The 25,794-nt window shown below is 34.7% G+C and overlaps 1 protein-coding gene across 1 annotated transcript in view; it reads right to left on the bottom strand.

Moving 5' to 3' along the window:
• The window catches only part of LOC148941363 (ileal sodium/bile acid cotransporter-like), a 65,705-nt gene that overhangs the window by 39,313 nt on the left and 598 nt on the right, over positions 1-25,794 (bottom strand). The gene's annotated exons all lie outside the window — the stretch shown is intronic.

Consider the following 25,794-nt stretch of genomic DNA (forward strand, 5'->3'; position numbering starts at 1 on the left):
TTGCTAATTTTATTTCGCACCTAACATTGTTCTGTTATTCTGAGACATAAAACAGATTGATAAATAAGGCATACAAGCAAGAGTTCATTTGTGTGGGGAGGGTGATTCATCAAAATAACCCAAATCTGTTAATCACATACAGATAATAAAAGAAATCATAAGAATCTTGACACATCAACAATTTTGTTTATGTCCCTTTGAACTATTTTTTCGGTGTTTTAACAGCATCGGGAGAGGACGGCAGGTATATTTCATTGGTTTTGATATGTGAAATGAAGTGTTTGGAAGTTGTGTCAATTGTTATATTCTCCTCCAGTTATATGTAAATTAATGAGCTATTATCTATTTTCACTTTATTGCTCGTTAATAACTGATTGAAGATGGCATTACAAAAAAGCGTAGTGGTGTAACTAAAAACAAATGTTTAAAGACCTGGTTCCTGGAATTCCTTCTGATTTTTCTATTAGGATCCCAGACTCAGGCGGGAGTAATGTGGAGCCTGAAAGGGTGGGAGAAAGTAAGGTTTGATGAAACAAAATGTCTTAAGTCAAAGTAGCTTTCAAATTGCGAAGGGAATACGACTGCATATAGTCTCAACATTAAGGTCATTTTATTAGTATTCAAGATTATAGTTGGTTTCGAAATTTCATTAGAAACTAAGTCAACTTCTACAAAAATTAATCAACAAAAGCCTGCTTTTTTTTCCAAGTCATTTCGGGCTCGTGTAGATCTGTTCTGTGAATTTTGAGAATGTTCTTATTTATTCACAAATTGCTGCAAAACAAAACGTAAAATAAAAACGGTTCTGCCAAAACTTCTTCCGGATTTCGAAACCAATCTACCAGAAAATTGCCAAGATTTTATGGACTTATTCGAAAAAATGGAAACACTGGTTACATACACAGTTGTGCATTGGTAAAATGAGCACAGAAAATTGGTAAATACAAAAAAATTGTTCATATCTCTCATCATTACTCAGATACAAGAGGCATATTCACGTTATGTAATTTTCTTTTTATGTCTACACAGAACAGTTATAAAATGCTATGATTATATGACTTTTGAAAATTACGGAAAATGCACTTTTATTATGACAGCACAGCTGATGGGATATATGAGGGCAAATATATTTTCTTTGATCAAGGCCCTTTTACCTTCGTATCAGAAATCTTCTACCTTTAAATTATTCAATGAACTTAATGGCGTTTTCTTGGAATTAGATTAGAGCTGTAGTCATTTTGAGATATTCTTCCTTGTGGGCCAATTAAGTATTAATAACAGTATTATGAAATATAGACTTGTTTACTTATTGTCTTTGATTTATAGATAGGGAAAGCAGAGGAAATTTATAAAAACTTCCTATTGCTTCAGGAAATTTAAAAGGGCTATGAAACTGCGGGCTTTCCCGTAAGAAATGAGCCTTGCATAGATCATTGTACATATTTTTCCTACGAAGTCCAATAATACTGTTTTTAGGCAAAAATTAACAAAGGAAAACAGTGGTTTGAAGTCCCTACACTGGAAAGGGTTTGAGCACACATCCCCTTAGCAAGGTTTTAAAAATGTCGTAGTGGAAATAAACAAAATAATTTTGGTCAAAAGTGTCGAGATTCTGTCTAGGGAAGGTTCTAAGATAATCAATTTAGGAACATTTAGGCAGTTAATAAGAAATAAACGATTATTCGAGTCAACTATTTTTACGCTTCAATTATTCTGATTCGATTCATCTGAGGTGGGCACGTACCCATGTTTTTTGTTGAAGGAGGGAGGGGGACAATAAGTAAAACAAACAATTTTATTTGAAATTGCCATAAATTGAGCCCAGAATTTTGGAAAAATTTTATGCTTTCAAGAGGGAGGGTAGATTTCAAGGCCAAACCCCTACGGAACTCCCTGATTTAAGGTGCTACAATCGGAGATACCGTAGATTATTTAGTTGAAATATAGCCATTAAGAGGAAGATCGGTCAATCTTTTGCAGTTCTTAGGCGGCTGCTGATAAAAAAGACATTTTTAGGCCTAAATTTTATGATATTTATTGAGAGGTCGTTACACTCTATACTGAAGTCACCATTTACCCCCTTACTCCCTCAAACTCCTTTATTCAGAAGGGAATGTTAAAACTAAGTCCGAAACATTGGAACTACTCCGCTTTTGTTTTTAAAATATTTCAAATGCAAGGCAGAAAAATTACATTCCTATGCTTACCTTTCCAAGAGAAAGCTGGAGAAAAACAAGATTTTTCCAAATGAGCACCGTTGAAAAATTTCAGAGTTAAAGCCGTGAAACTTCATCATTGTTATTTCAGCCCCTAAATCCATGAAATAGTTCGAGGTAAATAAATACTTTAAGTGTACTTTCAGCTGATATTATCAGCCTCGAAGGAGTGTTTTTCAAAAATTAAGCAGCAGGGGAAGAGAATACAGTTTCAGCATGAAATGAAAAGTAAACATACTAATTAGTAGGAACCCTTCTCTAATTTCTGAAGGGACTCTATCTATGGGCATAGAAGATATTTAATGTCCTTGGTAAAAGCCTGGAAGAGATTTAATGCCCTTGGAAAAACTTGGGAAGAGATTTAAAGTCCTTGGTAAAAACTTGGGAAGAGATGACCTACTTAGAGAGAGGACTAGTTTATGGATTTTATTGTTCTTTGTATTGGTGTTATATTTGATGTTTTATTGTATGGAAGTCTGATTGTTATTGCAGGGATGGTTTTAATATATGGTTAATATGTGTGTTACTTTATGGTTGATGTTTTATTTAATGTTTTTTTCTATGGATGTTTTATGTTTATGGATGTAAGGATTTTTATTGTTCGCCATACAAGCGGGCTATAATTCCATGTTTTATTTAATGTTTTTTTTTGTATGGATGTTTTATGTGTATGGATGTAAGTATTTTTATTGTTCACCATACAAGAGGGCTATCATTCCTGGTAGACATTTTTTTGTATGACTGGTGTTTTATTTAATGTTTTTTTGTATGGATGTCTTATGTTTATTAATGTAAGGATTTTTGTTGTTCACCATACAAGTGGGCTATCATTCCATGTTTTATGTAATGTTTTTTTTGTATGGAGGTTTTTTGTATACTTATGTAATTATTTTTATGGTTTATAAAACGAGCGGGCTATCATTCCATGTTTTATTTGATGTTTTTTTGTATGGATGCTTATGTTTATAAATGTAAGGATTTTTATTGTTCGCCATACAAGCGGGCTATCATTCCATGTTTTATTTGATGTTTTTTTTTGTATGGATATTTCATGTTTATGGATGTAAGGATTTTTGTTGTTCACCATATAAGCAGGATATCATTTCATGTTTATTTGATTTTTTTTTTGTATGGATGTTTTCTGTTTATGGATGTAAGGATTTTTATTGTTCACCATAAAATCGGGCTGTCAGTCCATGTTTTATATGATGTTTTTTTGTATGCATGCTTATGTTTATGAATGTAAGGATTTTTATTGTTCAACATACGAGTGGGCTGTCAGTCCATCTTTTACTTGATGTTTTTTTTTGTATGGATATTTTATGTTTATGGATGTAAGGATTTTTATTGTTCACCATACAAGCGGGCTATAATTCCATGTTTTATTTGATCTTTTTTTTTGTATGGATGTTTTATATTTATGGCTGTAAGGATTTTTATTGTTCACCATACATGTGGGCTATCATTCCATTTTGTATTTTATGTTTTTTTTGTATGAATTTTTTATGTTTATGGATGTAATGATTTTTATTGTTCACCATACAAGCGGGCTATCATTTCATGTTTTATTTGATGTTTTTTTGTTATGGATGTTTTATGTTTATGGATGTAAGGATAATTATTGTTCACCATACAAGCGGGCTGTCATTTCATGTTTTATTTGATGTTTCTTTGTATGGATGCTTATGTTTATGGATGTAAGGATTTTTATTGTTCACCATACGAGCGGGCTATCATTCCATGTTTTATTTGATGTTTTTTTTGTATGGATATTTTATGTTTATGGATGTAAGGATTTTTATTGTTCACCATACAATCGGGCTATCATTCCATGTTGTATTTGATGTTTTTTGTATGGATGTTTTATGTTTATGAATGTGAGGATTTTTATTGTTCATCGTACAAGCGGGCTATCATTCCATGTTTTATTTAATGATGTTTTTTTTGTATGAATGTTTTATGTTTATGGATGTTAGGATTTTTTTTTGTTCACAATATATTTGGGCTATCATTTCATGTTTTGTTTAATGATGTTTTTTTGTATGGATGTCTTATGTTTATTGATGTTAGAATTTTAATTGTTAAACATAGAATCGGGCTATCATTCCGTGTTTTGTTTAATGTTGTTTTCTGTATGGCTGTTTTATGTTTATTGATATAATGATTTTTATTGTTCACCATACAAGCGGGCTATCATTCCATGTTTTATTTGATTTTTTTTGTATGGATGTTTTATGTTTATGGATGTAAGAATCTTTATTGTTCACCATACAAGCGGGCATGGCCCCCCTCCCCCAAATTTTTGGCCCCCTCCCTTTTTTTAATACTTTTTGCGCGCTTGAAGGGCCACCTCCCCCAAAATTTTTGGCCCCCCCCCCCACAACTTTTTGCCCCCCGCCCCCCCCCCCACTTTTTTAATATTTTTTTGGCGCACTTGAGACACAGAAGGGCTCCCCTTCCCCAACTTTTTTGCCCACCACCATTTTTCTACACTTTGTTTTTGCGCTTTAGACACAGAAGGGCCCCCCCCCTCCCCAAACTTTTTGCCCCCCCCCCCCCCAATATATCATTTCAGATCTAGTTCTCTTCTTAGTATTCCTCCTAAACTTATTTTATAAGTTGAAATACTATCTTTTTTCACTCCTAACACCATGCAATACTTTTCAAAAGGCTTTATTATATTATTTCAGAACAAGGTCTTTTCTTAATATCCCTCCTGAACCCATTTTACAAGTTGAAGTACTCATCCTTTTCAACCCCAACATTACTTTATGACTTTTTTGCATACCCAAACACCAAGTAATACTTTTTAAAAGGCTTTATTATATTATTTAAGAACAAGGTCTTTTCGTAATATCCCTCCTAAACCCATTTTACAAGTTGAAGTACTCATCTTTTCACTCCCAACATTACTTTACGACTTTTTGCATGCCCCAACACAAAGCAATAGTTTTCAAAAGGCTTCATTATATCTTTTCAGACCAAGGTCTTTTCGTATTATCCCTCCTAAACCCATTTTACCAGGTGAAGTACTCATCATTTTCACCCACAACTTTACTTTACGACTTTTTGCATGCCCCAAATTCAAGCAATGCTTTTCAAAAGGCTTTATTATATTATTTCAGCACAAGGCATTTTCTTAATATTCCTCATAAACCCAGTTTACAAGTTGAAGTACTCATTTTTTCACTCACAGCATTACTTTACGACTTTTTTGCATATCACAACATCAAGCAAGGTTCCACTTCAGTTCAGATTTCTCCCCAAAGACATAAATTTAAAGTTCTCCTACAAATTTTTTATAGAAGATATAAAAAGTTATACATTGCTAGTGAATATTTCACCATGACGATAAGGAGCTCCACTTGAGTTCTGATTTTCCCAAAGACATAAAAAAACTTAAAGCTCTGTTCTAAATTTTAGCGTAGATGATAGGAAAAGTTATACTATGATTGTGAATATTTTCTATTAAAATAAAAAGTCCCTCCCCCCACTCCATCCAACTTTTTACCCCCCCCCCCATTTTTTTTTACTTTTTTTGCGCGCCTGAAACAAAGAAGGGCCCCCCTCCAATATATCATTTCAGATCAAGTTCTCTGCTTAATATTCCTCCTAAACTTATTTTATAACTTGAAGTACTCATCTTTTTTCACTCCCAACAATACTTTACGACTTTTTGAACACCCCAACACCATGCAATACTTTTCAGAAGGCTTTATTATACTATTTCAGAACAAGTTCTTTTTTTAATATCCCTCCTAAACCTATTTTAAAAGTTGAAGTACTCATCCTTTTCACCCCAAACACTACTTTACGACTTATTTGCACATCCCAACACCAAGCAATACTTTTCAAAAGGCTTTATTATATCTTTTCAGAACAAGGTCTTTTCATAATATCCCTCCTAAACCCATTTTACTAGTTGAAGTACTCATCATTTTCACCCACAACTTTACTTTACGACTTTTTTATACCCCAATATCATGCAATACTTTTCAAAAGGCTTTATTATATTATTTCAGCACAAGGCCTTTTCTTAAAATCCCTCATAAACCCATTTTACAAGTTGAAGTACTCGTCTTTTTCACTCATAGCATTACTTTACGACTTTTTTGCATACCATAGCATCAAGCAAGGTTCCACTTCAATTCAGATTTTTCCTCAAAGAAATAAATTTGAAGTTATCCTCCAAATTTGTTTTAGAAGATAGAAAAAGTTATAAATTGATCGTGAATATTTCACCATAAAGATAAGGAGCTCCACTTTAATTCTTCCCAAATAATTAAGATTTTTCCCAAAGACATAAAAAAATTTAAAGCTCTGTCCTAAATTTTAGCGTAGAAGATAGAAAAAGTTATACTATGATTGTGAATATTTTCCATGAAGATAAAAAGTCCCACCCCCCCACTCCACCCAACTTTTTGCCCCCCCTATTTTTTACAGTTTTTTTGCACGCTTGAAAAACAGAAGGGCCTCCCTCCAATATATCGTTTCAGATCAAGTTCTCTTCTTAATATTCCTCCTAAACTTATTTCATAAGTTGAAGTACTCATCTTTTTTCACTCCCAACAAGACTTTACGACTTTTTTCATACCTCCCCAACACCAGGCCATACTTTTCATTAGGCTTTATTATATCTTTTCAGAACAAGTTCTCTTCTTAATATTCCTCCTAACCCCATTTTACAAGTTGAAGTACTCATCTTTTTCACCCACAACTTTACTTTATGACTTTTTGAATGCCCCAACACCAAGCAATACTTTTCAAATGACTTTATTATATCTTTTAAGAACAAGGTCTTTTCGTGATATCCGTCCTAAACCCATTTTAAAAGGTGAAAGCTCATCCTTTTCACCCACAACTTTACTTTACGACTTTTTGCATACCCCAACATCAAGAAATACTTTTCAAAAGGCTTTATTATATTATTTTAGAACAAGGTCTTTTCTTAATATCCCTCATAAACCCATTTTACATGTTGAAGTACTCATCTTTTTTACTCCTGACATTACTTTAAGATTTTTTGCATACCCCAAAATTAAGCAATACTTGTCAAAATGCTTTATTATATTATTTCAGAACAAGGTCTTTTCTTAATATCCTTGCTAAACCCATTTTAAAAGTTGAAGTACTCATCCTGTTCACTCCCAACATTACATTACGACTTTTTTGCATACCACAACATCAAGCAAGGTTCCACTTCAGTTCAGATTTTTCCCCAAAGACATAAATTTAAAGTTCCCCTTAAAATTTTTTGTAGAAGATAGAAAAAGTTGTACATCAATCGTGGACATTTCACCATGAAGATAAGGGGCTCCAATTGAGTTCTGATTTTTCCCAAAGACATAAAAAAATTTAAAGCTATGTTCTAAATTTTAGCGTAGAAGATATGAAAAGTTATACTATGATTGCGAATATTTTCCATGAAGATAAAAATTTTCATTTTAATAGTAATTTTCTCAACAAAGTGAAGAAAAGTTCAAGTTCTCTTCTGAATTTTCTCTATGAAAAGAAATAAGTTACTGATCGTTTCTATATTTTTTCCATAGACAACAAAAAGATTCTACTTCAGTTCAGATTTTTTCCCAAAGACATAAATTCAAAATTATCTTCCAAGTTTTTGTAGAAGATAGAAAAGTTATACATTGATCTTGAATATTTCACCATGAATATAAGGAAATCCACTTTAATTCTGAGACTTTTCCAAAAGACACAAAACAAAAAGTTCTATTCTAAATTTTTCCGTAGAAGATAGAACAAGTTACACCATAGTTGTGAATATTTTCCACGATGATAAAAAGCTCTACTTTAATTCTAATTATCTCAAAGAAGTGAAAAAAGGTTCAAGTTCTCTTCTGAATTTTCTCAATGAAAAAGAAATTAGTTACAGATCAATTCTATTTTTTCCAAAGAATGTTCTAAATTTTAGCGTAGAAGATAGGAAAAGTTATACTATGATTGTGAATATTTTAAATTCTTAATTTTAGCTCAATTCTGAATTTTACCAAAGAGGTTACAGTTAAATTCTAATTTCTTCGGAGAAAATAAAAAACTTCCACTTCAGTTCTTAATTTGCAAAAAACCTGAATTTTCTCAATGAAAAAGAAATTAGTTACAGATCAATTCTATTTTTTCCAAAGAATATAAAAAGGTTCAGCTTCAGTTCTGATGTTTCTGAAAGAGATAAAAAATTTAAAGTTCTGTTCCAAATTTTTCATAGAAGATCGAAAAAAGTTATACATTGAATGTGAATAGTTAGCTCAATTCTTAATTTTACCAAATAACTTACAGATCAATTCTAATTGTTTTCAAGAAATAAAAAGGTTGCACTTTAATTCTGATTTTTCCCAAAGATATAAAAAAGTTTAAAGCTCTATTCTAAATTTTTCCGTTGAAGACAGCAACAGTTATACTACGATTGTGAATATTTTCCATGAAGATAAAAAGTTCCACTTTAATTCTAAATTTCCTCAACGATGTGAAGAAAAGTTCAAGTTCTCTTGTGAATTTTTTCAATGAAAAGGAAATTAGTTACAGATCAATTCTAATTTTTTTTTTCAAGAAATAAAAAGGTTCAACCTCAGTTCTGAATTTTCCCAAAAGACATGAAAAAATTAAAGTTCTCTTCTAAATATTTCCGTAGAAGATGGGAAAAGTTATACATTGATCGTGAATATTTTACATGGATATAAAAAGGTCCAATCTGATTGTGAATTTTCTCAACGAAGTGAAGAAAAGTTCAAGTTCTCTTCTGAATTTTCTCTATGAAAAATAAATAAGTTAAAGATCAATTTTACTTTTTCCAGAGAAAATAAAAAGGTTCCATTTAAGTTCTGATTTTTTTCCAAAGACATAAATTTAAAGTTCTCCTCCAATTTTTTGTAGAAGATAGAAAAAGTTACACTTTGATTGTGAATATTTTGCCATGAAGATAAGGAGCTCCACTTTAGTTATGAGATTTTTCACAAAGACATAAAAAAATTTAAAGCTCTATTCTAAATAATTCTGTAGAAGATAGAAAAAGTTATACCATAGTTGTGAATATTTTCCATGAAGATAAAAAGTTCCACTTTAATTCTAAATTTTTTCAATGAAGTGAAGAAAAGTTCAAGTTCTCTTCTGAATTTTCTCAATGAAAAAGAAATTAGTTACAGATCAATTCTATTTTTTTAAGGAATATCAAAATTTTCCACTTCAGTTCAGATTTTTCTCAAAGAGATGAAAAATTTAAAGTTCTGTTCGAAATTTTTCATAGAAGATAGAAAAAAGTTATACATTGATTGTGAAAAGTTAGCTCAATTCTGAATTTTATCAAAGAACTTACATATCAGTTCTAATTTTTTCAAGAAATGAAAAGGTTCCACTTCAGTTCTGATTTTTCCCAAAAGACATAAAAAAAATTTAAAGTACTATTCTAAATTTTTCAGTAGAATATAGGAAAAGTTATACTATGATTGTGAATATTTTCCATGAAGATAAAAATTTCCATTTCCATTTTAATTTTCTCAAAGAAGTGAAGAAAAGTTACAGTTCTCTTCTGAATTTTTTCTATGAAAAGAAATAAGTTACAGATCAATTCTATTTTTCCAGAGAAAATAAAAAATTTCCACTTCAGTTCAGATTTTTCTCAAAGAGATGAAAAAATTTAAAGTACTGTTCCAAATTTTTCATAGAAGATAGAAAAAGTTATACTTGAATCGTGAAAAGTTAGCTCAATTCTGAATTTTACCAAAGAACTTACAGTTTAATTCTAATTTCTCCAGAGAAAATAAAAAGCTTCCACTTCAGTTCTTAATTTCCAAAAGACATGAATTTTCTCAATGAAAAAGAAATTAGTTACAGATCAATTCTATTTTTTCCAAAGACTATAAAAAGGTTCAGCTTCAGTTCTGATTTGTCTCAAAGAGATAAAAAATTTAAATTTCCGTTCCAAATCTTTCATAGAAGATAGAAAAAAGTTATACATTGATTGTGAGAAGTTAGCTCAATTCTGAATTTTACCAAAGAACTTATAGATCAATTCTAATTTTTTTCAAGAAATAAAAAGGTTCCACTTTAATTTTGATTTTTCCCAAAGATATAAAAAAAATTAAGGCTCTATTCTAAATTTTTCCGTAGAAGACAGGAAAAGTTATGCTACGATTATGAATATTTTCCATGAAGATAAAAAGTTCCACTTCAATTCTATATTTTCTCAACGATGTGAAGAAAAGTTCAATTTCTCTTGTGAATGTTTTCAATGAAAAGGAAGTTAGTTAAAGATAAATTCTAATTTTTATTTTCAAGAAACAAACAGATTCCACTTCAGTTTCCCAAAAGACATAAAAAATAATTAAAGTTCTCTTCTAAATATTTCCGTAGAAGATGGGAAAAGTTATACATTGATCGTGAATATTTTCCATGAAGATAAAAAGTTCCACTTTAATTCTAAATTTTCTCAACGAAGTGAAGAAAAGTTCAAGTTCTCTTCTGAATTTTCTCAATGAAAAAAAATTAGTTACCGATCAATTCTAATTTTTTCAAGAAATAAAAAGGTTCTACTTGAGTTCAGATTTTTTCCTAAAGACATTAAAAAAATTTAAAGCTCTAATCTAAATTTTTCCGTAAAAGACAGGAAAAGTTATACCATGATTGTGAATATTTTCCAATGAAGATACAAAGTTCCACTTTAATTCTAAATTTTCTCAACGATGTGAAGAAATGTTCAAGTTCTCTTATGAATTTTCTCAATGAAAAGGAAATAAGTTACAGATCAATTCTAATTTTTATTTTCAAGAAATAAAAAGGTTCCACTTCAGTTCTGATTTTTCCCAAAAGACATAAAAAAATTAGAATTTATCCGTAAGTTCTTTGGTAAAATTCGGAATTGAACTAACTTTTCACCATCAATGTATAACTTTTTTCCATTTTTTATGAAAAATTTCGAACAGAACTTTAAATTTTTCATCTCTTTGAGAAAAATCACAACTGAAACTGAACCTTTTTATATTATTTGGAAAAAATAGATTGATCTGTAACTAATTTCTTTTTCATTAAGAAAATTCAGAAGAGAACTTGAACTTTTCTTCACTTTGTTGAAAAAATTTGGAATCAAAGTAGAACTTTTTATCTTCATGGAAAATTTTCACCGCTATGGTATAACTTTTTCTATCTTCTACGGAAAAATTTAGAATAGAACTTAAAATTTTTTATGTCTTTGGGAAATTGGGAACTGAAGTGGAAGTATTTTATTTTCTCTGGAGAAATTAGAATTGAACTGTAAGTTCTTTGTTAAATTCAGAATTGAGCTAACTTTTCAAGATTAAAGTATAAATATTTCTATCTTTAATGAAAATTTTGGAACAGTACTTTAAATTTTTAATCTCTTTGAGAAAAATCTGAACTGAAAAGGGAAAATTTTTATTTTCTCTGGAAAAAATGGAATTGATCTGTAACTTATTTCTTTTCATAGACAAAATTCAGAAGTGAACTTGAACTTTTCTTCACTTCATTGAGAAAATTAGAATTAAAATGGAACTTTTTATCTTCATGGAAAATATTCACAATCATAGTATAACTTTTCCTATCTTCTACGCTAAAATTTAGAACATTCTTTGTAAAAAATAGAATTGATCTGTAACTAATTTCTTTTTCATTGAGAAAATTCAGAAGAGAACTTGAACTCTTCTTCACTTCATTGAGAAAATAAGAATTAATGTGGAGCTTTTATCTTCGTGGAAAATATTCACAACTATGGTATAACTTTTTCTATCTTCTACGGAAAAATTTAGAATAGAACTTTAAAATTTTTTTATGTTTTTGTGAAAAATCTCAGAACTAAAGAGGAGCTCCTTATCTTCATGGCGAAATATTCACGATCAACGTATAACTTTTTCTCTCTTCTACAAAAAATTTGGAAGAGATCTTTAAATTTATGTCTTTGGGGAAAAATCTGAACCCAAGTGGAATCTTTTTATTTTCTCTGGAAAAATAGAATTGATCTGTAACTTGTTTATTTCATAGAGAAAATTCAGAAGGGACCTTGAACTTTTCTTCATTTCATTGAGAAAATTAGAATTAAAATGGAACTTTTTATCTTCATGGAAAATATTCACAATCATAGTATAACTTTTCCTATCTTCTATGCTAAAATTTAGACTTACTTACTTACTTACTTAAGTCCCATCCGCCCTCGAAGGTCGTTTTGGGGCCTCTTCATTCACAATGTTATTGATGTGGCGTCTGCATGAGCATCTATCTTCAGTCAGGCGTAGAAGTTGCGGCAGGTTGAGTGTAGAGAAGTTGTCTTTCCATCTCTTAGGGGGCCGACCTCTGGGGCGAGAACCATGCACGCGACCATCGAAGACTATTTTCAGCAGACGAGAATTTTCCATACGCTTGATGTGGCCTAGCCACCTAAGTTGTTGCAGTTTTATTTTATCAAGTATGGTGTGTTTGATCTTGAGGCTTTCAAACAACCTAATATTAGAGATCCTGTCCAGGTACGTAATGCCAGCAATACGGTGGAGTGACTTTGTTTCAAATGCGGCTAGGCGACGTTGGTCATCTGTTTTAAGGGTCCACGATTCAAAGGCGTACATGGCAATGGGGATAATCAGTGGGTTAAAGAGTCTTGTTTTCAGCAGTGGCGACAAATTCTTGTTCCTCCAGATTGGCATCAAGGCTTTAAAGCTAGAGTTTGTAAGCGCCAGGCGCCTCTTAATATCTTTTGAGTGGTTGTTACCGGACATTATAAGGCTACCAAGATGGGTGAAATCTGCGACCCACTGTATGTTGTCACCACCGAGCCGGAAGCTAGAGGTTTATTGGTTTTCTGACGTTCGCGAGCAGAGCATGGCTTTCGTCTTTGAGGAATTGATGCTCATTCCAAAGGAGCTGGTGGTTCATTGGATATTGTCGGCCTGGGACTGAAGATCCCCAAGGTTCTCAGCTACTTGGTCTGTCGTCTGCATAAGCTAATTTATCAATCGATATTCCCCCAATGTGGCCACCTGACGAGTTGTCAAGGAGTGAGAAGACAGTGTTAAGGAACAGGTTAAACAGTTCCGGTGAAAGCAAGCGACCCTGCAGCACACCAGTCGATGTTTCAAAGCTATCGGAAAGGCCTTCTCCCGTCATGACGCGGCTTCTGGATTTTGAGTACATATCTCTGATCAATGATACTAAGTTCTGTGGTATACCAAAATGGAGCAGAATTTGCCATAGACCTACTCTCCATATGAGGTCAAAAGCCTGCTTAAAGTCAATGAAAAGGTGGAAAATACTAGGTCCGAGTTCAAGATATTTTTCCATAGTCTGACGTACCGTAAATATCTGATCAATCGTTGACCTGTTTGGGCGGAAACCGGCCTGATATTCTGGAATCACAGTTGAAGATATAGCTCTTATACGCCACAGCATTACTCTAGTGAGTATTTTAGTGGCATGGCTCGTAAGGCTTATAGGCCTGTAGTTATCACAGATTGCTTTCGAGCCTTTCTTATGGATTGGAACTATCATGGCTTCACACCATGAGGAGGGGAAGTGACCTTCTTCCCAAGCAGCAGTAGCAATTTTTAGGCATAAGTCAACAAGGGGGTCGCAATTTACTTTTAGTAATTCCGGTTGGATTCCATCTGGGCCTGCAGCTTTGTTTGTCCTTAAACCCTTGATAGCCGATTCTATCTCAGATCAAAGTGGGAGTGGGCTTGGGTCTGCGGCGATTGCGGGGAAGCTGTTAAGCACCGATGGGTCTGAGAGGATCGTTGAGTTTAACCTGCTCTCAAAGTGTTCTTTCCATCTGGTTCAGATCCCGTCTGTAGTTTGGATCTGGTTACCATCTTCATCAAGGAGGGTACAGGCTTTCAGTCACTTTTTTTTGGCTAGTTCCCTCACTCGCCTGCACATGAAGTGAGAGTCACCTTTCTTGAATGCCATTTCGCATTCCTCACATTGTTCCCTTATATAGGAGCGATGAGCACGGCGAGTGGCTTTCTCTACCACGCGTTTCAATCGTTTGTACAATATACCGACTGTCTCTATCTAGTTTGTTAGTGTGGTTGCGTTTTTCCTCACATAATGAGATTATCTCATCCGTGATCCAAGGTTTTTGGTCCGCCTTTTGGACTCCCAGGGTCGACTGGGTGACATCGCATATAACCTGCGAGCTAATCTTCACAAGATTGTCAATGTCATCTTTTGATAGAGTTAGCGGGGATGTAGAGAGGAGTTCAGAAATTCTTTCGGAAAGAGTAGCGGTGTAATTTTGTCGAGTAGTTTGATCTTTTAAGAGGTCTACTCTGAATCTGGGAGGCTTTCTGGAGAGTTTCACGGCCACTTTTAGACGCATTTTAAAGGAAGTCATAACAAGCGAGTGGTCGCTATCGAAGTCACCGCCAGCCAAAGTGACTGCGTTTGTGATGGAAGATTTCCAGCGTCTAGATACGAGGATAAAATCTTTTAGATTCTGAGTCCTTGTATCTGGGGATGTCCGGATTCTTTTACGTCTGGCTCTGTGTTTGAAGAATGTGATAGTGATAACAAGATCACTATCTCGGCAAAATTTCATTTGGTGCTCACCTCTCTTGTTCAGCTGTCCATGGCCAAATTTGCCCATCATGTCCTCGTCGCCAGATGGGTCGTCACCGACAATGGCGTTGAAGTTCCCGATGACAAATACTATATTTTTTTTTGGTACGGAGTCCACTAGACACTGATGATGGAGATACTTGGATGATTGTAAGATTCGCAGGTGAGCCTTTCAGGCGGATCATGATCAGACGTTCTGAGACGGGTGTTGCTGCGATTAGTGATCTCCCTCCTAGCCTTACTGAAGAGAAAGAAGCCCACTCCCTGTCGGCGTTTCCCATCAATACGTCTTGATAGTACAAGAGTAGCTTCATCAAGTTTTTCTTCACCGGTGACTGGGAGGTGGGTTTCGGATAGGCCGACTACGTCCCAATTGTAACGGTTTATCTCTCTCAGGAGGAGTTCCTTTTTTCCTTGTTTTGCAAGCGTTCTGATATTAAGGGTAGCAATTGATAAAGTCGATTTAGGTGATATAATGGACTCCAGAGATGGAGTTGTCAAGGTTGAGGTATTCGCGCGATTAGCGGTCGTCGTATCGTCGGCTGCCCTGGACGCGGTAGATCTAAACGCATGGCCTTCGTCGGTTTCGCCGGACAAGGTAGCACTGGTTCTCACATTCATTTGTTTGCTCATTATCATCATAAAAGTGAAAAAAGGGGTTTCTTGGCTGGCGTCAGGACAGCGGCAAGCCACTCCTCTCTGTCCCTAGCAGGGGCTGACTATATCTCCTACCGATAATGCACCCTTATGGCATCCTGCATCACCAAAAATTTACCTATTGCTGGGGGAGTGGATTGTGACTTGCGGGACGTGTCCACGCACAAGTGGGCCCAGCCCAGTGCACATCAGAGGGGCCATCCTCCTCCTCCACCTGTATTTATGTCCCCCAGGTAAGGGTGTTCCAGTTATATTTCAAGGCCCCCAGAGACTGGGTCCCCCCTGGTCCGCGCCTCCTCTCTCCATGGAGGTATCCTACATATCTGTAGGAAGTTCCCCTATCTGCCACCTGGGGACGCGCTGAGTGGCCTGGGGGAGGCCCCTGCTGAGAAGGTAACTCAGAAAAATCAGAACTCAAGTGGAGCTCCTTATCTTCATGGTGAAATATTCACGATCAATGTATAACTTTTTCTATCTTCTACCAAAAAATTGGAGGAGAACTTAAAATTTATGTCTCTGGGGAAAAATCTGAATTGAAGTGGAACCTTGCTTGATGTTGTGGTATGCAAAAAAGTCGTAATGTAATGTCGGGAGTAAAAAAAGGAGTACTTCAACTTGTAAAACGGGCTTAGGAAGGATATTAAGAAAGACCTTGTTCTGAAATAATATAATAAAGCCTTTTGAAAAGTATTGCTTGATGTTGGGTTATGCAAAAAGTCGTAAAGTAATGTTGGGAGTGAAAAATATGAGTACTTCAACTTGTAAAATGGGTTTATGAGGGATATTAAGAAAGACCTTGTTCTGAAATAATATAATAAAGCCTTTTGAAAAGTATTGCTCGATATTGGGGTATGCAAAAAGTCGTAAAGTAAAGTTGTGGGTGAAAAGGATGAGTACTTCAACTTGTAAAATGGGTTTAGGAGGGATATTATGAAAAGACATTGTTCTGAAAAGATATAATAAAGCCTTTTGAAAAGTATTGCTTGGTGTTGGTGTGTGCAAAAAGTCGTAAAAGTAATTTTGGAAGTGAAAAAGATGAGTACTTCAACTTGTAAAATGGGTTTATGAGGCACATTAAGAAAAGGCTTTGTGCTGAAATAATATAATAAAGCCTTTTGAAAAGTAGTGCTTGATGTTGGGGTATGCAAAAAGTCGTAAAGTAATGTTGGGGGTGAAAAGGATGAGCACTTCAACTTATAAAATGGACTTAGGAGGGATATTAAGAAAACACCTTGTTCTGAAATAATATAATAAAGCCTTTTGAAAAGTATTGCATGGTGTTTGGGGTATTCAAAAAGTCGTAAAGTATTGTTGGGAGTGAACAAAGATGAGTACTTCAACTTATAAAATAACTTTAGGAGGGATATTAAGAAAAGAGCTTGTTCTGAAATAATAAAATATAGCCTTTTGAAAAGAATTGCTTGGTGTTGGTGTATGCAAAAAAGTCGTAAAGTATTGTTGGGTGTGAGAAAAGATGAGTACTTCAACTTGTAAAATAAGTTTAGGAGGAATACTAAGAAGAAAACTTGATCTGAAATGATATATAGGGGGGGGAGCAAAAAGTTGGGGGAGGGGGCCCTTCTGTGCCTCAAGTGCGAAAAAAAGTGTAAAAACGGGGGGGAGTTGGGGGGAGGGGGAGCCCTTCTGTGTCTCTAGCGCGCAGGAAAAAAGTATTAAAAAATGTGGGGGGCCTAACAGCTGGGGGTAGGGGGCCCTTCTGGTTATTAAGCGCGCAAAAAAGTATTAAGAAATTGGGGGACCAAAAATTTGGGGGGAGGGGGGCCAGGCACGCTTGTATGGTGAACAATAAAAATCCGTACATCCATTAACATAAAACATCCATACAAAAAAATATCATTAATTAAAACATGGAGTAATATCCCGATTGTATGGTGAACAATAAAAAACCTTACATCCATAAACATAAAACATCGATAAAAAAAAAACATCAAATAAAACATGGAATGATAGCTCACTTATATGGTGAAAAATAAAAAACCTTACATCCATAAACATAAAACATCCATACAAAAAAAAACATCAAATAAAACATGGAATGATAGCCCGCTTGTATTGTGAACAATAAAATTCCTTACATCCATAAACATAAAACATCCATACAAAAAAATATTAAATAAAACATCAACCATAAAGTAACACACATATTAACCATATATTAAAACCATCCCTGCAATAACAATCAGACTTCCATACAATAAAACATCAAATATAACACCAATACAAAGAACAATAAAATCCACAAACTAGTCCTCTCTCTAAGTAGGTCATCTCGTCCCAAGTTTTTACCAAGGACATTAAATTTCTTCCCAAGTTTTTCCAAGGATATTAAATCTCTTCCAGGCTTTTACCAAGGACATTAAATCTCTTCTATGCCCATATATGGAGTCCCTTCAGAAATTAGAGAATTTCTGAAGGTTCCTACTCTCATTATAAACCACAAGAAAAATTATGCGCATGAAGCGGGATATTTGCGATTCGGTCGTGGGGGAAACCCAGGACCAAATCTGGGATTTTGTTCAGAGGGAGGGGTACCGAAAACGTTTTTTTTCAGGAGGAGGAGGGCACTGAAAACTTTTCTGCTAGGATAAGGGATACTGAAAAATTTTGTTCGTGTTGGGGCAGCGGGGGGGGGGTTCAAACCAGGTAGTCCCCCCTATATACAGTCCTTGTCACCGCATCCTAAGCACGATTTACTTTTCGTTTCAAAACCTCGCTTTATACTTTAATTGAATTTTCTATTATTTAATAAGAAGTCCAATATTTTACTATCTTGATATTTTACTAATGCCTATATTAGATTAATAAGATATGATACCAAAACGTATATACATTAAGCAAGAACAACTCTTTTTTAGCATGAAGCTAAAGAGCAACAAAGTTCAAGTCTTCTTGGCAACAGTGACGAATTGTGTATTAATTAAAATATAATTTATTCGTTTTAGTTACTGGTTTACAGACTGCTATTGCTCTAACAACTAAGTCCCTGCTTCTAATCAACTGAATTCTTTCCATGTACCTGTGTCGTCTGACACACGGGTTCATGAATAAGCATGGGAAATGCTCTATTTTTCTGAAGAAACACAAAAAAAAAACAGAGCAAGTCAAAAAATACAGAAGACATGTTTCTGTTTCTGTTTTTTTTTGTAAAAACATAAAACAGCTGTTTTCGAAAAAAATACCTGTTTAAACAGCTGCTTTTGAACACCCAAAGTTTAAAGAAGAAAAAATTTTAAATGGTAAGTTTTGGCTTATTATCAAAAAGTTAATAATAGAATTAGTTGTTCAGGCCTTCAAGCTTGCCATTTAAAATGTGTGCTTTTCCAGCGTGTGGACATTGTCCGAGCATACTACTTTCATGTAAAATAATTGGCGATCAAAAATGCTTGTTCGTTCGAGCCACTTTAGGTATGCTATAGTGCACTCTAAAATTTAGAGTGCACTAAAATTTAAAGAGAACGCTCTAAAATTTAGTGCGATTTCTGGCAGCTACGGAAGGATTTCTTCGTTTTGAGTTCAGAAAATGATCGGAGAATCTAAAAACATTAACTTTTTAGTCTCTCATTAACTTCTCGTCAGAATTGCGACCTAAGGTAAAACTGGCGATAATGCTTTTCAGAAAATGTAGTATTATTGCAGCCTTTTTTCCGCAAAAAAAGAATTATTTTTCACTAAAGAGGCAAAAAACTGTCTATGCACACAAATATCGCCATCCTTTTTCTTAGGGTTATTTACTTCCATTTTCCCGTACTTTCCCCCCAAAAATACGCTTTTATGTTTATACAGCATCTCAAACTTTCCGAAAATGAATACTAGTTATTTTGAGACATTTTAAAAAGAAAATAATTTTCGACATCAAATTGCGCAGTAAGCTCAACGTCATTAGTGTTTAAACAGATTCCCATAGTTGCTTTGGCAGGGATCAGTCCCCTTTCAGACCATACTTTATGAATCTCAAAACGAACAGAAATTAGAATAAATAGCAGGGTAAAACTCAAAACGAGCAAAAATCAACAATACAAGGGCTGACAACCCCCACGACTTCTCAAGACCAGAACATAATTTAGGTTTTACTGAAAGAAAACAAACGAATGACCGTGGATTGTCAGTTTAACATACTGATATTAATACCATACTGGTATTAACTCCTAAAAGTCTTAATTATTTTGTATTTATTTAAGTAAAAAAAGTTAAAAAATTTAAACGTATTTTGTTTTCAGTAATGCGCAAATTATGTTCTGGTCTTGAGAAGGCATGGGGGTTACCATCCCTGCTATTGTTAATTTTTGGTCGTTTCGATTTTGGCTCCGCTGTTTATTCAAATTTCTTTTCGTTTTTAGTTTCATTTATTTGTTGATAGTGATTTGTGGTAGTTTTACACTTGGACGATTACTTGAATTCTTTTCTGCTCCTTTTTGGCTTAATGGAGCTCTTTACTTTTCTTTCAAAAACCAATTTTGTGGGAAAAGCTTTTTTTAAATAATCTATGTTCCTTTTTTATTGACATAGTCATTTTCATGAAAAAAAATATTTTATATCTTTTCGGTTATTTTTATAAGATTCCATAGTTTGTCTTGCTATTTGTATGCTGGGAGAAACTTTTTCAATAATTTTTAAACCTGACACAAATAGTATTTTTTAATTTAATTTTATACCTTCTCAAGTGTACCTGAAAAAATAAAACTTAATATTATTCTTAGAAGATCCTATATATGCTCTTTGACAACCTCGATACACTTAAACTCAATTTATTTATTTAAACTTTAAGAGCAGAAGTAGTACTAGTAATAACCCCGAAAGCATCAACTTAATACCCTCAGTTGTTCTCGATATATTGCTGAGGTGTCTTATTGGCAACCACAAACACAATGCCTTTTGACTAAGTTTTAAAGTAGCATTTAGTTACATAGCATAATGGGCCAATTGCATAATTGGGGGGGTTGACATGCCCAATATACCTAAAGACATAGTTGCTATTTTTTTTTACTACGCTGAATAAAATAGTTGCCTCAAAATTTTGACCGGATGTGTTTGGGAAACAAATCGCCTCGAGAGAGTGGTTGATTACTCTCCAATATCTTTTTACTCTTAGAAATAACACTAGAACTTTTAATTTGGAATCGAATTAGCTCCTTTAAAAGTTTTAATGATACTTCTAGCTATTATAGAGTGGTGTTGCCTAAGATACATGCATTCTTGAAAATCTGCATGCATACAATTTTTTCGTTTAATTAGATCTCCCCCTAAGCGCTTCCTAAAAGTTTCACCCTGATACTCTTAGTGTCATTAGTTACAGTAACTGTAGTGATAGTATTAAAAGAATACACATAGTGCCTTCTGGCTAGTTCAAAATCCCCCACAACTTACTCTTAAAGGTCTAACTGAAGAACATAAGTTGTTCTTGAGATATTGCTTTGTCACCTTTTTGAAAGTCCACTTGCTCATTGTTTGTTTTGATTTAGTTCAACTAATTATATTTGTCCACCTAAATATTTCTTATATTTGATTACTGAAGCCATTGTTATATTCTCTTTGGACTATTGATTACAACATGTCTATCTCACAATTTCGATTGAACGTGTTTGGGGACAAGAGGATATCGGGAGGGGGGGGGGCTATTTTCTCTCCATCACGCCGGACTCTTAAAATGGAACTAGAACTATAAATTTCAAATCAAATGAGCATCCTCTAAAGTTCACAAGACCCCCCCTTCATAAAAACCTTACATGCCCACGGTGCATAGCTTACAACCCTTACCCCATACTCTTTGGGGGGGGTGTCAACCTCAAAGGCTGTGTTATGAGATCTTTGGACTATTTTTGAACAAATGGTCATCTCAAAATTTCTATCGGATGCGTTTGGGAAAATATGAAGGGGGGAAGGGTATAGCTTCCCTCCAATAATATTGACTATTAAAAATGGCACTTAAACTTCCGATTTCCAATAACTTACAACCCTTGTCCTGAGAACTGGGGGGGGGGCTGGTCTCATCCTCAAAGACATAATTTCTGGACTTTTAAACTATGTCAAACAAAATAACTATCTCGAAATTTTGATTGGAAGTGTTTGGGGAAATGATGGGCGTGGGGGGGTAGTTGCCCTCCAATCAGTTATGACAATTAAAGACGGAACTAGCATTTTCAATTTCAAATCGAATGAGCCCTTTTCGAAGTTTCTACGACAACAAATCATCATCTTAAAATTTCCGGGATGCATTTCGGGAGAATATGACGTGTGTGCGTGTGGGCGGGGGGGGGTGTATTTGCCCGCTGACCATTTTGACTCTTAAAATGAGCACCATAACTTCTGATTACCAATCCAATGAGCCCTCTCCGAAGTTTGTACAATCACCATTTATACGCCCGAGGGCGTAACTTAACAACCCTTGCCCTGGGGGCTATGGGGGGTGGGTCATCCTCAAAGACATAATTTAGGGACATTTCAACTACACTGAAACAAAAAGGCAATCTTAAAAATTCTGATTGGATGTGTTTGGTGAAATTATTGCTGTAGGGGGGGGGGGGACTGGTTGACCTAGAATCAATTTGGACTGTTAAAACGTCAGTAGAACTTCTGATTACCAATCAAATGAGTCCCGTCTGAGGTTTATACGACCTTATTTTCTATAAAAAACCTTATATCCCCCCCCCACGGCATAACTTACAACCCTTGCCCTGAAAGGTTGTGAGGGGGGTGTCATCCTCAAAGTCATAATTTCCGGTCAAATGGCTATCTAAAAATTTTGATTCGATTGTTTGGGGAAGTGATTCAAATGGAAGGGGGGCTGGTTGCCCTATACGAGCTCTTTTTGAAGTTTCTATGACATTTCTGTCTGTAAGAAGTGCTCTGGTCTAAAAAAAATGAAAACAAATAATATTGCCCACATCTCTCTATACTTAGGCAGTATTTTATCTTGAGATTTCAATCATACATCAATGGAAGTGCCGATTAGACCAGTTAAGCTCCCCCCCCCCAATAAAATTCAGCCAATGGTCGGCTCTGCCTCCTCATGTTCGGAAGCCATCTTAAACAAAAGTAGGAAAGAAGCAAAATGCACGGGAAAATGACGTTTCTTACTGCCAAGCAAAAAATTTTCGTTGCCTCGCGCCTTAAACCAAGAATTTCATTGTTTTGTGAATGACCCCAAAGTTATTTATTTTATTTTGTATAAATATGTTATTTTTAATTTTAATACTTTAGTATTTCTACTGAAGACTTTCGCAGTATATGTGACCGAAATATCTAGACTTTTGTACCTGTTTTCACTGTCTAAATAAACGAATTTATCCCCATTTGAATGTTTATTTGTTCTGAATTTCAAAAAAACTTAGACATTTTGCTGCATAATACTAAACTCCAGTAATATATGGTTGAAGTAAAGTACTTATTCCAACCCATATACGCGCTCTATTATGGAAATTACTACTTCAAGCTTTTGTTTTAAGAATACGAGTGAACATGATTTTGATCATGTAGGCACGTTTTCAAGGTCCATTCCCAAAGGAAAAGGGGTGGTGATACACTCGACTGTCGATGTTTGAGCAAATGTAATGTGTCTTCGGATAGCCTGTGCTGCAACCCAGTTTTCTGAAAGACTCTCAGCTCCCCACTCTTCTCCTGCATTACTTTCGCCACTCTGTTTCGTAGACATTACATCAGTTTCATCAGATTCTACTGCAAACGTATCTTCACTTCCTGAGTTTTGAGAAAAAGGAACAGAATGACCGTCTTAATCATTTTCACCAGTTAGATCGAAATCTTCGATTTTATCAAGGATTCCAATGTATCTTTTTTTCAGGCATGTCATTGGCTAAGTTTCGAGTGGACCAAGATCCAAGAGCTTGTCTGACAGATGAATGAAGACAACGTTCAAAACATGAAGTTCAGGAAAGTGCTCACAGCCTAGAGACTTTGGTGACATTGTTCTCGGAATCAGTCACAACGCGGAGCATCTTATCTGTCAGTGAACAGTTCCTGATTGCAATTTGGATTACTAAAAGGATGTTAGTAGTTGTATGAGAATACTTAAGCCTCTTGAAATGTGAATCACAATGGTACAACCTCTGCTCATTTTCATCTTCCTGGGGTAATAGGCAATGACATCTATGAAGCCAGATCCTTTTGCAGACCAGCAGTGAAAAGTCAAGCTAGTCTGAGTGGCAGAACTTAAGGTAGTCTTCTGAACCTATTTTTTTCTGGCAGCTGCACCTATGTGACGATGGCTGGCTCCCCCCGGATGGTGCTTTCAAGCCCCAATGTTGTATTTTAAATAATCTGAAAGTGGAAAGTGGCTAAACACAGAAAGTGGCAGTTTGCCTTTAAACAGGGTTTTGCAGCAGAGCTTCCACAGAGAGGCTTGTTTTGATCGATTAGAAATGAAGAATGGTCGTATGTCCTCACTTCTTATTCCATTTTTCACTAGGCCATGGCCATCTGTGTCGATCGCTTTGCTATCTGGAGCTTTCTTAAGGGAAGCAGCCTGACTTGATAAATTTTTTAAGTTGGTCTGGGTTTGTTATTTGCTGCAACAGTCGTATTTACTTTATCTTTGTGCAAATCAATTGTAATCTTTTTAAGATAGTATATAAATGTCGAGGCAGAGACTCCCTTAGCCCTTCGCCACGCTTTGCAGAAGTTGCACCTGAAACTTTATTTGCTTCCTTTTTTCTGTAGGTTACCCAGAAAGATGGCCTAGAAGTTTTGCTTGCAACATCCAAGTGGCCATCAGAAAATGACATCATGCTTTTCTTAAAGCAAAGGTTAATTTTAAGATTCTTCACAAATCAGAAGCACCTTCCATTAGCCTACCATATTTAAAATTGTACCTCCACCCAAATGCTTGACCTCTTTCACCTCAGTTTCGTAACTAAAGGGAAAGGGGCCAATTGTCCCCTGAGTGGTTTCGTTGGTACAATGAGGCAAGAAAATCTGTCAGCAAACAAAAGCAAAATGACAGTTCCCAATTATGGTTTCCTAAAAACTTAGACCATTTGCAGCCCAATATTTATTTTTACAGGAATTTGCTTGTATATAACAAGTATTTAAGAGGCAGATATAAGAAATAATATACTGTTTAGTCATAATTTCTATAATTTTTTGTGCTGTATGGAAAAAATACCGTGTTCACCTGAAGATTGGTACCCTACTGAATCAGAAAAGTGCATCAGCATCTTATAACACTTTGCCCCGTTACGCCAGAATAAGCTATTTAGGCCACTGATTCAACTTTAGGCTTTTCCTTGAAAGAGTTTCCATTGATTTTATTTAGATGGTTTTAGTAACATGAGAAAAAGTACATTTGGCATCTTGAAAAAGTATTTTTTGTTATGTTGATGCAATACAGCGTGCCAGCAAAAACATATGTTTCTACTGGACAAGACACATTAAAGAAAATTTACAATTAATAATCAGTATTTATCATGTATAAGTCAGTATGGTAATCAGAACAAGTCACTGTTATCTAGTAGCATAAATTCCATAAAAACAGTTAAAGTACTCCCGGTCAAAGCTGAAGATTACTTCCCATATAATGCAGGATGCAGATGCCCTACCGATAGAACTAGGTGATTCTTTGTTGACCAGCTTCGCTGCTCAATTGACTGAATAATGTACAGTAAGAAATAAATTGTTTTAGTCGAACTAAACTCCAACTTTACCGTTCTCCCATTTAAACACATACCTACTCTCACTTACTCCTAGGCCCTAATTTTGCCTAGCTGAAACAATCTAGCAGCACTATCTGATATGTTAGACACACTGAGTGCCATCATTTTACTTACTTCTACTTTATATTGACACTTCAATTCCAAAAGCTGTATGGGGCGTTATCACGTTTCTTCAGAAATTTCAAACTATGATTTAAAACACTATTTCTTAAGCTCGAAATTTCTGAATATCTCATTCTCGTATCACTAAAGTAAAATCGAGAACAAAGGAAAAACAGGTAGACAAAAAAAAAAACAGAAAAAGGACAAAAGAGCTATTATAAAAACAGAACAGAACAAGTAAATAAAAACAGTTCATCTGTTTCTGCTTTTTCTGTATGAACAGAACAGAAACGGGTAATTTGAAAACAGAACAAAAACAGAAAACAGTGCCCATGCTTATTAATGATATCAATATACAGAATTTCAAAGTCACTACTCCTTTTAATTTATTCAACTACGATTACTATCAAAGCTTGCCATTGGACTTGACTTGCATCGACATGGGTTCACCTTCATTCGGGACTATGAACTTTTTTCTTGGACAGCTGATATAACCCTGCGACGATTAGAAGAATGTAAACTCACATTTATGTATTACAGTTCACCCACCGTTGTGTCGATGTATTTTG

This window comes from Artemia sp. Qi Xiang Cuo, chromosome 18 (genome assembly GCF_049724085.1).
Source record: "Artemia sp. Qi Xiang Cuo chromosome 18, ASM4972408v1, whole genome shotgun sequence".
Taxonomy (NCBI): Eukaryota; Metazoa; Arthropoda; class Branchiopoda; order Anostraca; family Artemiidae; genus Artemia; species Artemia sp. Qi Xiang Cuo.